Genomic DNA, 12990 nt, shown 5'->3' with positions numbered 1-12990 from the left:
CCCTTATTCTTCTAAGGTGTGCCCAAATAGAAACTTACTACTCTCATCATTTCCCTGTTCCCCTTCTCCAATTTACTTGTCTCTTCAGTAGTGATTACTATCTAACACACAACATATTTTTCTTATTTCTTTTATTTACCTTCTGTATCACCTACAATAATATAAGCTCTACTATTAAATTTCCTGTGCCTAGAGCAGGGCCTGGCTCACAGGAAATACTCAATACTTATTGCTGAATGAATAAAAGAAATTAAAGAACTGGCCCCCGGCTGGCTCTCCAGTTTCATCTGTGCGTTCCTTCCCTCTTGTTTGTTCTCCAGCAGCACTGACCTTCTTTCACGTCATGCCATGAGACATGCTTTAGAATCAGACCCCAGGACCTCCATGTATGCAGCTCCCTTGCCTGGAGTCTGTCCTCCTCCCCATTTCCACCCTTGCTCCCCACTAACCAAACTCAAGCAGCAGCCAACACTATCTTGAGAAGCTTCCTCTGACCCTCATTGTAGGTCAAGTTCATCAGTGAGAGGCTTGTTTAGCATTGATCACTTTTTGTAACTGATATTTGTTTAGGGGATTATTTAATTAATGTGTGTCTCCTCCACTGGACATTAAAATCAATTCAGACAGAGACTATGTCTGGCTGGCTCAGCATTTTATTCCTAGCACTTTGCACAATACCCGAAACATAGTAGATAATAAATATTTTCCAAGTGATGAAATGATAAATCAATGACAAATGAGTACTCATTTAAAAATTTTTTAGCTTCCAGAAATGATCAGACAGATTAAGAGTTGAAGGAGGAATACCTTTGTAACTGTTAGCTGTAGAGGACTCACTTGTCTACCGAAATTAAACCAAACAGATAAGAAAATGTTTGGGTAGGTGAATGTGAAGGTGAAGGGGGCATTGACTCCCTTTTCTTTGTGAAATTCAAGTGTCTGCTGAGAGTTAGAGGAAGTGGTATGAAGATACTCGTGTTTCTCATCCACAGCACTATTGACATTTTGAGTTGAATATTTCCTTGTTGTGGGGTCTGTGCTATGCATTGTACGATGTTTATCAGCATCCCTGGCCTCTACCCACCAGATGCCGGTTGCACAGTCTTCTGCTCTGCAGTTTGACAACAAAATTGTCTCCAGACATTGCCAAATGTTCCCTGGGGTGCAAAATTGCCCCAGATTGAGCATCACTAAGATAGATTTTAAGATGTTGAGAAGGTTTAAAAAAATATTATGAGAAATGAGAGTGCAAGAGAGCCCATATATGAGAGAGAAAGTGTGACAATAGATGTACTGAATTAAGTACTGTGTAATGACAATTAGAAACATTTGAGGGCCCTGCTAATCTATAAGACAGTGAATTTGTAGTGAACCAAGGCATCGGTATATGTGATTACATTACTTTCTCTGGTAGTGCACAACAACATGGATAAAAAGTGAAGAATGCAACTAATGCACTGATCTAGGCTTGGGATTTTTGCCAGCTAAATGCCAGTGAAGCAAAAGAATGAGAGAACAAGACATTAAAAAGTTTCATCAGGCTTTTGCTAGATGTGAGTTACAAGGAGAGGTAGAGAGAGTCATGGCCTAAAATACCAGTTCCCAAACTTTGCTGCCTTTTAGAATATGTGGGGAGCTATGTAAAATCCCAGTGCTCAGGTCACACCCTATACTAATGAAATCAGAATTTCTGGGCATGGTGTCAGGCATCAGTTTTAAAGATTTCTAGATGATTCCAAAGTGCAGAAAAGTTTGGAAACTCCTTGGCTATTTGCATGAATCTCTACACCTGTGTTTCTCAAAGTGCAATCCCACAACCAACAGCATAGGCATCACAAGGGAATCTGTTAAAAATGCAAATTCTCAGGCCCCAGCATTATTTTAACAAGACCTCTAGGTGATTAATGCACACTCAATTTTGAGAACCATTACTCTAAAAAACAAAGAGAATATTTTGGTGATGTATTAAAGAAATTGTTTTGAGGTAGTTCATCCCCTTTTTTGTCCTCATAGTATGTGGGAAGTGGAAAAGTAAATATCCTTGGGACTCTGAGGATAACATCAGTGTAACCATGATACATATTATAAAGAATAACTGGAGGGACAAAGGAGGTGTTGGTACCATCCCCTTTGGTGTCACATACCGTGGGCAGGACATTCTTTTACTTTTTTTTTTTTTTCTTTGTGGTACGTGGGCCTCTCACTGCTGTGGCCTCTCCCGTTGTGGAGCACAGGCTCCGGACGTGCAGGCTCAGTGGCCATGGCTCACGGGCCCAGCCGCTCCGCGGCATGTGGGATCTTCCCGGACCTGGGCACGAACCCGTGTCCCCTGCATCGGCAGGCGGACTCTCAACCACTACGCAACCAGGGAAGCCCCAGGACATTCTTTTAGAATGTACATCAGACACACACATTTTGTCTTCTGTTCCCACATCAAAGATGAGTGCATTGTCCTTCCATATGAGAGGAAATGTAAGTAGGAAATGTTTAGCACATTCTTTGTATCAATTCACAGAGTTCCTGCTCGTTGTTCAGGCTTGTGAACAAATCCTGTAGGATACTCTCAGTTTGCCCCAGAGAGGATTGTACAAACTGGTGCCTCACTTCTCATGCTTCAGAATGCTAGTGTCTGAGCTATTTGCAGCCTTAAGTATTTCCTGCTCGAAATTTGGGCTGGGGTGTGTGTGTGTAGTGAGGGAGTGAAGGTTTACCTTCTTAGAGAATCCTAGGGCTAATTTGCATAAGATGTGATACAGTCAAGTTGTTTTTCTTGCCTTTAATTATTTCCTTATTTGCCTGGGTTGGAATCCTTCTACCTAGCTTTAGCAATATCCTTCCTCATTTTCCTATAAGGGAAAAATTACTTTCACAGTCTTTTTACCTGCAATTACCTAAAGCCTCCAAGAAATGACTTTTAGTAGGCAGCAGCAGAATATTTGAATACAAGTAAACACAGGAGTTTATCAAATAACATTCACAGCATAGACCAGTTTTCATCTGAGAAGAAAAATAACATCTAGTGTAATGCCTGAGTTCAAGACTCATTTGATGAGAGATTTACTTGCATGTACATATGAGCAGGAGGAGAAGTACATTACATAAACTGAATTAATGAACCAAAAAAAAGAGAATAATGGTCTACTCATCCAAACATAAAAATTAAACAGTAAAGAAGGTATTTCCTTACATTTTTTTTCTTTGTCCGTTGTATTTAGATTATGGCTGCAATGTTACCTTTACAACATTAAATGTTTTTTTGTTTTACTTGCTAAAACCTACTATTTTTTTCTTAACATCTTTATTGGAGTATAATTTCTTTACAATGGTGGTTAGTTTCTGCTGTATAACAAAGTGAATCAGCTATACATATACATATATCCCCATATCTCCTTCTTCTTGCGACTCCCTCCCACCCACCCTATCCCACCCCTCTAGGTGGTCACAAAGCACCGAGCTGATCTCCCTGTGCTATGCGGCTGCTTCCCACTAGCTATCTATTTTAATTTCGTAGTGTATATATAAGTCCATACCACTCTCTCACTTCATCCCAGCTTACCATTCCCCCTCCCTATGTCCTCAAGTCCATTCTCTACGTCTGGGACTTTATTCCTGTCCTGCCCCTAGGTACTTCAGAACCATTTTTTTTTCTTTTTTTAGTTTCTATATATATGTGTTAGCATACGGTATTTATTTTTCTCTTTCTGACTTACTTCACTCTGTATGACAGTCTCTAGGTCCATCAACCTAACTACAAATAACTCAATTTCATTTCTTTTTATGGCTGAGTAATATTCCATTGTATATATGTGCCACATTTTCTTTATCTATTCATCTGTCGATGGACATTTAAGTTGCTTCCATGTCCTGACTATTGTAAATAGAGCTGCAGTGAACATTGTAGTACATGACTCTTTTTGAATTATGGTTTTCTCAGAGTATATGCCCAGTAGTGGGATTGCTAGGTCGTACGGTATTTCTATTTTTAGTTTTTCAAGGAACTTCTATGCTGCTCTCCATAGTGGCTACATCAACTTACATTTCCACAAAAAGTGCAAGAGGATTCCCTTTTCTCCACACCTTCTCCAGCATTTATGGTTTGTAGATTTCTTGATGATGGCCATTCTGACTGGTATGAGGTGATACATCACTGTAGTTTTGATTTGCATTTCTCTAATGATTAGTGATGTTGAACATTCTTTCATGTGTTTGTTGGCAATCTGTATATCTTCGTTGGAGAAATATCTATTTAGGTCTTCTGCCCAGTTTGGATTGGATTTGATTTTTTGATATTGAGCTGCATGAGCTACTTGTAAATTTTGGAGATTAATCCTTTGTCAGTTGCTTCATTTGCAAATATTTTCTCCCATTCTGAGGGTTGTCTTTCCATCTTGTTTATGGTTTCCTTTGCTGTGCAAAAGCTTTTAAGTTTCATTAGGTCCCATTTGTTCATTTTTGTTTCTATTTCCATTTCTCTAGGAGGTGGGTCAAAAAGGATCTTGCTGTGATTTATGTCATAGAGTGTTCTGCCTATGTTTTCCTCTAAGAGTTTTATAGTGTCTGGCCTTACATTTAGGTCTTTAATCCATTTTGAGTTTATTTTTGTGTATGGTGTTAGGGAGTGTTCTAATTTCATTCTTTTATATGTAACTTGTCCAGTTTTCCCAGCACCACTTATTGACTGTCTTTTCTCCATTATATATCTTTGCTTCCTTTGCCATAGATTAGTTGACTATAGGTGCGTGGGTTTATCTCTGGGCTTTCTATCCTGTTCCATTGATCTATATTTCTGTTTTTGTGCCAGTACCATAGTGTCTTGATTATGGAAACTTTGTAGTATAGTCTGAAATCCAGGAGTCTGATTGTTCCAGCTCCATTTTACTTTCTCAAGATTGCTTTGACTATTTGGGGGCTTTTGTGTTTCCATACAAATTGTGAAATATTTAGTTCTAGTTCTGTGAATAATGCCATTGGTAGTTTGATAGGGATTGCATTGAATCTGTAGATTGCTTTGGGTAGTATAGTCATTTTCACAGTGTTGATTCTTCCAATCCAAGAACATGGTATATCTCTCCATCTGTTTGTATCATCTTTAATTTTCTTCATCAGTGTCTTATAGTTTTCTGCATAAAGGTCTTTTGTCTCCATCAGCAGGTTTATTCCTAGGTATTGTATTCTTTTTGTTGCAGTGGTAAATGGGAGTGTTTCCTTAATTTCTCTTTCATATTTTTCATCATTAGTGTATAGGAATGCGAGAGATTTCTGTGCATTAATTTTGTATCCTGCTACTTTACCAAATTCGTTGATTAGCTGTAGTAGTTTTCTGGTAGCATCTTTAGGATTCTCTGTATATAGTATCATGTCATTTGCAAACAGTGACAGCTTTACTTCTTCTTTTCCAATTTGGATTCATTTTCTTTCTTTTTCTTCTCTAATTGCTGTGACTAAAACTTCCAAAACTATGTTGAAGAAGAGTGGTGAGAGTGGACAACCTTGTCTTTGTCCTGATCTTAGAGGAAAGGGTTTCAGTTTTTCACCATTGAGAACAATGTTGGTTGTGGTTTTGTCATGTATGGCCTTTATTATGTTGAGGAAAGTTCCCTCTATGACTACTTTCTGCAGAGATTTTATCATAAATGGGTGTTGAATTTTGTTGAAAGCTTTTTCTGCATCTATTGAGATGATCATATGGTTTTTATCCTTCAATTTGTTAATATGGTGTATCACATTGATTGATTTGCATATATTGAAGAATGCTTGCGTTCCTGGATAAACCCCACTTGATCATGGTGTATGATCCTTTAATGTGCTGTTGGATTCTGTTTGCTAGTATCTTGTTGAGGATTTTTGCATCTATGTTCATCAGTGATATTGGCCTGTAGTTTTCTTTCTTTGTAACATCTTTGACTGGTTTTAGTATCAGGGTGGTGGTGGCCTTGTAGAACGAGTTTGGGAGTGTTCCTCCCTCTGCTATATTTTGGAAGAGTTTGAGAATGATAGGTGTTAGCTCTTCTCTAAATGTTTCATAGAATTTGACTGTGAAGCCATCTGGTCCTGGGCTTTTGTTTGTTGGAAGGTTGTTAATCACAGTTTCAATTTCACTGCTTGTAATGGGTCTGTTTATATTTTCTATTTCTTCCTGGTTCAATCTCGGAAGGTTGTGCTTTTCTAAAAACATGTTCATTTCTTCAAGGTTGTCCATTTTATTAGCATATAGTTGCTTGTAGTAATCTCTCATGATCCTTTGTATTTCTGCAGTGTCAGCTGTTACTTCTCCTTTTTCATTTCTAATTCTATTGATTTGAGTCTTCTCCCTTTTTTTCTTGATGAGTCTGGCTAATGGTTTATCAATTTTGTTTATCTTCTTAAAGAACCAGCTTTTAGATTTATTGATCTTTGCTATCGTTTCCTTCATTTGTTTTTCATTTATTTCTGATCTGATCTTTATGATTTCTTTCCTTCTGCTAACTTTGGGGTTTTTTTGTTCTTCTTTCTCTGATTGTTTTAGATGTAAGATTAGGTTATTTATTTGAGATGTTTCTTGTTTCTTGAGGTAGGATTTTATTGCTATAAACTTCCCTCTTAGAACTGCTTTTGCCGCATCCCATAGGTTTTGGGTCGTCATGTTTTCATTGTCATTTGTTTCTAGGTATTTTTTAATTTCCTCTTTGATTTCTTCAGTGAACTCTTGGTTATTAAGTAGTGTATTGTTTAGCCTGCATGTGTTTGTATTTTTTACAGATTTTTTCCTGTAATTTGTATCTAGTCTCATAGCATTGTGGTCGTAAAAGATACTTGATATGATTTCAAGTTTCTTAAATTTACCAAGGTTTGATTTGTGGCCCAAGATATGATCTATTCTGGAGAATGTTCATGAGCACTTGAGAAGAAAGTGTTTTCTGTTGTTTTTGAATGGAATGTCCTATAAATATCAATTAAATCCATCTTGTTTAATATATCACTTAAAGCTTGTGTTTCCTTATTCATTTTCATTTTGGATGGTCTGTCCACTGGTGAAAGTGGGGTGCTAAAGTTCCCTAGTATGATTGTGTTACTATTGATTTCCCCTTTTATGGCTGTTAGCATTTGCCTTATGTATTGAGGGGCTCCTATGTTGGGTGCATATGTATTTGCAATTGCTATATCTTTTTCTTGAATTGATTCCTTGATCATTATGTAGTGTCCTACTTTGTCTCTTGTAATAGTCTTTATTTTAAAGTCTATTTTATCTGGTTTGAGAATTGCTACTCCAGCTTTCTTTTGATTTCCATTTGCATGGAATATCTTTTTCCATCCCCTCATTATCATTCTGTATCTGTCCCAAGGTTTGAAGTGGGTGTCCTGTAGACAGCATATATCTGAGTCTTGTTTTTGGATCCATTCAGGCAGTCTAGGTCTTTTGTTGGGAGCATTTAATCCATTTACATTTAAGATAATTATTGATATATATGTTACTATTACCATTTTCTTAACAGTTTTGGTTTTGTTATTGTAGGTCTTTTCCTCCTCTTGTGTCTGCTGCCTAGAGAAGTTCCTTTAGCATTTGTTGTAAACTTGGTTTAGTGGTGCTGAATTCTCTTAGCTTTTGCTTTTCTGTAAAGGTTTAAATTCTCTGTCGAATCTGAATGAGATCCTTGCTGGGTAGAGTAATCTTGGTTGTAGGTTTTTCCCTTTCATCACTTTAAATATGTCTTGCCACTCCCTTCTGGCTTGCAGAGTTTCTGCTGAAAGATCAGCTGTTAACCTTATGGGGATTCCCTTGTATGTTATTTGTTGTTTTTCCCTTGCTGCTTTTAATATTTTTTCTTTGTATTTAATTTTTTATAGTTTGATTAATATGTATCTTAGCCTGTTTCTCCTTGGATTTATCCTGTATGGGACTCTTTGCACTTCTTGGAATTGACTGACTAATTCTTTTCTCATATTAGGGTAGTTTTCAAGTATAATCTTTTCAAATATTTTCTCTGTCTCTTTCTTTTTCTCTTCTTCTGGAACCCCTATAATTCGAATGTTGGTGTGTTTAATGTTGTCCCAGAAGTCTGTGAAAGTGTTTTCAATTCTTTCCATTCTTTTTTCTGCTCTGCAGTAGTTATTTCCATTATTTTACCTTCCAGGTCACTTATCCATTCTTCTCCCTCAGTCATTCTGCTATTGATTCCTTCTAGAAAAATTTAATTTCATTTATTGTGTTGTTCATCATTGTTTGTTTCATCTTTAGTTCTTCTAGGTCCTTGTTAAATGTTTTTGCATTTTGTCCATTCTATTTCCAAGATTTTGGATCATCTTTACTATCATTATTCTGAATTCTTTTTCAGGTAGACTGCCTATTTCCTCTTCATTTGTTAGGTCTGGTGGGTTTTTATCTTGCTCCTTCATCTGCTCTGTGATTTTCTGTCTTCTCATTTTGCTTATCTTACTGTGTTTGGGGTTTCCTTTTTGCAGGCTGCAGGTTTGTAGTTCCCGTTGTTTTTGATGTCTGTCTCCAGTGGCTAAGGTTGGTTCAGTGGGTTGTGTAGGCTTCCTGGTGGAGGGGACTAGTGCCTGTGTTCTGGTGGATGAGGCTGGATCTTGTCTTTCTGGTGGACAGGACCATGTCTGGTGGTGTGTTTTGGTTTTTTTGTGACCTTATTATGATTTTTGGCAACCTCTCTGCTAATGGGTGGTGTTGTATTCCTGTCTTGCTAGCTGTTTGGCATAGGGTGTCCAGCACTGTAGCTTGCCGGTTGTTGAGTGGAGCTGGGTCTTAGTGTTGAGATGGAGAACTCTGGGAGAACTTTCACCATTTGATATTTCATGCAGCTGGGAGGTATCTGGTGGTCCAATATCCTGAACTAGGCTCTACCACCTCAGAGACAGAGGCCTGACACCTGGCTGGAGCACCAAGACCCTGTCATCCACACAGCTCAGAAGAAAAAAGAAAGAAAGGAAAAAATAAAATAAAAAGAAATAAAGTCATTAAAATAAAAAAAAAAATTAAAATTTTAAAAATTAACAAGTAATAAAAAAAAGAAAACAGAAAGAAAGAGAGAGCAACCAAACCAAAAAACAAATCCCCCAATGATAACAAGCACTAAAATCTATACTAAAAACCAAAAACAATAAAAACAGCCAGACAGAACCCTAGGGCAAAAGCAAAGCTATACTGACAAAATCACACAAAGAACCATACACATACACACTCACCGAAAGAGAAAAAGGGATAAAATATATATATATATCTTTTGGGAAGTCTGAGGTCTTCTGCCAGGATTCAGTAGGTGTTCTGTAGGAGTTGTGCCACATGTAGATGTATTTCTGATGTATTTGTGGGCAGGAAAGTGTTCTCCACATCTTACTCCTCCGCCATCTTGAGGTCTCCTTTTTTTCTTTCTCTTCCCAATACTTTTCTTCTGCTGATCATGCAAGTCTTATTGATGTAGCTTTTGCCTTGGCAAGGTGAGTTTTGGAATGTGATTCAATTGTTTAAAATACTGTGGATGTTGTCATAAATCTGTGTTGGTTAGAGTCAGGTCCAGATCACTCTGAAACTAACTGGGCTCCCGGCACCGGAATCCACAACACTAAATGTTAATTTTCAGAGATGGTGTCATTTTTTATTGACTTTGATTCATTACCTAAGTGCAAATCATATGCGTATAAATTCCTGACACACTGTAGAGTAGCATCTCATGACAGGATACTTTTCCAGCATTCTGAACTATCCAGAACACAAATAATAACTTGGAAGGATGCAAAAAGAGTGTCTGAAACAACTAAACAAGATGTCTCAAAGTATCTGTCTAGAGCGGTGGTTCTCAATGTTTTCAGCTTAATTCAAAAAATAGTTGCAGACCTCCTAGGAATAGTTTGTTATGTATTAAGCATTTGGCACCCAAGGAAATCCATAGTGCTTACTAGGGAACTGGGAAGTTTTCTACAAATTTAATTCATTTTATCCTCACAAAAGTCCTATGAGGTCGGTATACTATTGTTAAACTCATTTTACATAAGAGGACACTCAGACTTAGAGAGATTGTGCAACTTAACCAAGTCCACGCAGCTGGAAAATACAGAGCTGGTATTTAAACCCAGGAAATCTGGCTCCAGAGTCTGTGTGTTTAACCACACTGCTATACTATGCTTCCGTCCAATAATAAAACAGACTATGAATTCGTTAGCAGGTTTAAATCAACTTTTAAATATACACATCTGAAAAGTAATAACATGTGTATAGTAAGCTGTCTTGCATGTAGTTTTGTCAGCAGATAGGGTACGAGATCCTTGGAGAAAGAAAAGCAGACATGGCTTTCTTGATATAAGAGAAGCCATTTTTGGCCTAAGCAATTTTGTGATCCAAGCCTGGCCACAATGCTTGTCCTTAAATAGGTCTCGGTAATTAATGATCTTAAAGGAAAAAAGGAATGCAGAAACAAAAGACTGTTATCAGGCTAGAGAAGTAACAATAGCAAAGATAATAAATCAGTTGTAAAGACTCCCTGATACAATGGTAAGGATTAGCCTGAAGCACAATATTGAGCTGTTTTGCAGAATCCAAATCCCCTTGAGTGCTCAACCACCAGATCAGCCTGAACTTAGGGAATGATGATGTAGACCTTTTCTGACCCTCCTGCCTTCAGTCAACTAAAGCATGGACTCTGTCACCCTTTGCCCCAGTTCTCTGCTGGATTTTCCTTTGCTCAGGCCCCCTCATGAATATGCATGTGCCCTTAGCTTAAAAATTCCCCAATTTTGCTGTTCAGGGAGACACTGCTGTGGGAAAGATAACCAGTGTTCTCCTTATTTGCTGTGAGTAATACATCCTTCCTTCTCCTGCTCTTTGGCTTGGTTGTGGCTTCTGATCACCAAGAGGCAAACCCAGTTTTCCAGTAATAGTTTCATGGACCTAACTCTTCTGCCTCCCCCATCACTGACTGGAACCCACTGCACTAAAGCTCAGAGACATTACCTTCAGGAGAATTTCTTAAACCTAATGCAGCAGTTATGTACTTCACCCTTAGACACAATTCTAATGAGCTCATTCTAATGGATCTGGTTTTCAACTCCACAGGAGATTAGAAGCAGAACATTTTAGTGAGCAAAAACCTTGGATTTTGAAATCAGAATGCTTTGGTTTAATCTCTGGCACTGCCAACTGGGATACCTTACTCAGGTTACCTTACTTATCTAAATCTGATTTCTCACATATGAAAGGTTTAGAATATTTATCCCATGTGTGATGAGGATTAAATGAGACAATGCATGCAAAGCACATGGGTACATGGTAAGCCCCCAATAATGGCAGCTGATAATGGTCCTGCAGGTGGTAGCAACAGTAGTAGTAATTATGGGGTCTATGAAAATATTAAAGATGCTCATTAATAGCCTGGCAGCCTGACAGTCAAATGTCAAGATCAATGACATATATGTATTTTTTTAGCTTGGGTATATTCTTCAGAAACTCATACAGCTTTTGAAATATTCATAAATGTTTTTTAGTGTACCATTTTATAAAATGGTAAACAGGAGTTTTAAAGAGGTTTTTGAATCAGTTTTTGATAAATCATGTAGAAAATAGAAAAGAAATTTCTCTCACTGCTCTCAAGCACAGGAAGAAGCATATTTTTCTCACATCCCATAATTGCCAGAATGACTGTTTCATCCACTGTCTGCAGTTTCTTCACATTATTCCCTCAGGTGGTATGTCATATAATTTCTTTTGCAGTCTCCCAACATGAATTTTGGAAAGCCAATCAACGCCACATATAAAAGACAGAGGATCATATCAGATCAGTTTGCAGGCTGAAAATGAAATAACTAGTAACATTTATTACCAATCAAAAATGTATTTGCACAAAAGATATACTTACAGGAATTATTCAATTAAGTTAAGAATGGAATCACTGCCAATCAGACACATCAATCACTTTTTCAATGGTATAATTCCTTTAAAAATTCCCTCATCTTCATGATTATGTAAAAGATATGCTTTACAGAAAGCAATCTTTATTAATGAGCCATAAATATAGTCTCTTCACTGCCTGCTGCAGCATTTGGTAAAAGAACCTGGTGAAGAAAGATTCAAATTCATGAATAGGCCCTTTAAAACCCTCATTATATGTGTTTTGTGATTAAATCTTGATTATTTCACCATTTATGAGAGATGCATCAGCACAACTATAAGTTGCCTTTGTATCTTACTTCCTTTTCCAATCCCTGACATGATTGTTAAAAGAGAAATATGCTTAGTGAGCTTAACATGGAGAGTCAAACAGTCCCATACATTAGTATAATCTGATTTTATTTTAAAAATTGTTAAATAGGAGGGTAAAGGACAGAATTTTGCAGCTAAAGCCAGGTGCTTATCACAATGAAAAGGATTGTCTTCAATTCTGAGAAGTGCTTGGCTTCATTTGGGATCAATAATTTTGTTGCTAGTGAGGAAATGATAAATCCTTTCCTCCCTGGGGCAAGTGGGAAAGGGCATTCCTCAGGTTTGAAAGAAGAAAAGTCTCTTTACTCTTGAATTCTTTCTTTGTACTGTGGAAGGCATGAAGCATAATCCTTAAGCACAAACACAAGAATTCCCTTGAATGTCATGTCAAGACTAAATTTCTATTAGGCCAGTTGATGACCCCCTAAAGGTATAAAGTTAAGAATGTCAGTGAAGCAGTAGGATCCTATTGGAAAGACTGTTGAGCTGAATCAACTGATTTGAGTTCTTGTCATACTCACCATTTACTTGCTGTTTGGTGTAAGCAATTTCAGAGGTATGAAGAGTATCTCAGTAGCATGGGCATTATTGTGGTTCACATAGATAGTATGGTCAGAAGAGATCATGGAACTGGCAGTTTAGACAGGCTTCGAAAAGAAAAAAGAATTTGAGCTGAATCTGTAGGATAGGTGTACTTCAAAGTCATAAATATGGGACTTTATATTCAGTGAGAATATTTTGGAATGAAAGGCCCACGATAAGGGAAAGGTTTAGAGAAAGAGGTAAAAAAAAATCAGCAAATA

This window comes from Pseudorca crassidens, chromosome 9, assembly GCF_039906515.1.
Source record: "Pseudorca crassidens isolate mPseCra1 chromosome 9, mPseCra1.hap1, whole genome shotgun sequence".
NCBI lineage: Eukaryota > Metazoa > Chordata > Mammalia > Artiodactyla > Delphinidae > Pseudorca > Pseudorca crassidens.
Note: the sequence above shows the minus strand (reverse complement) of the source record.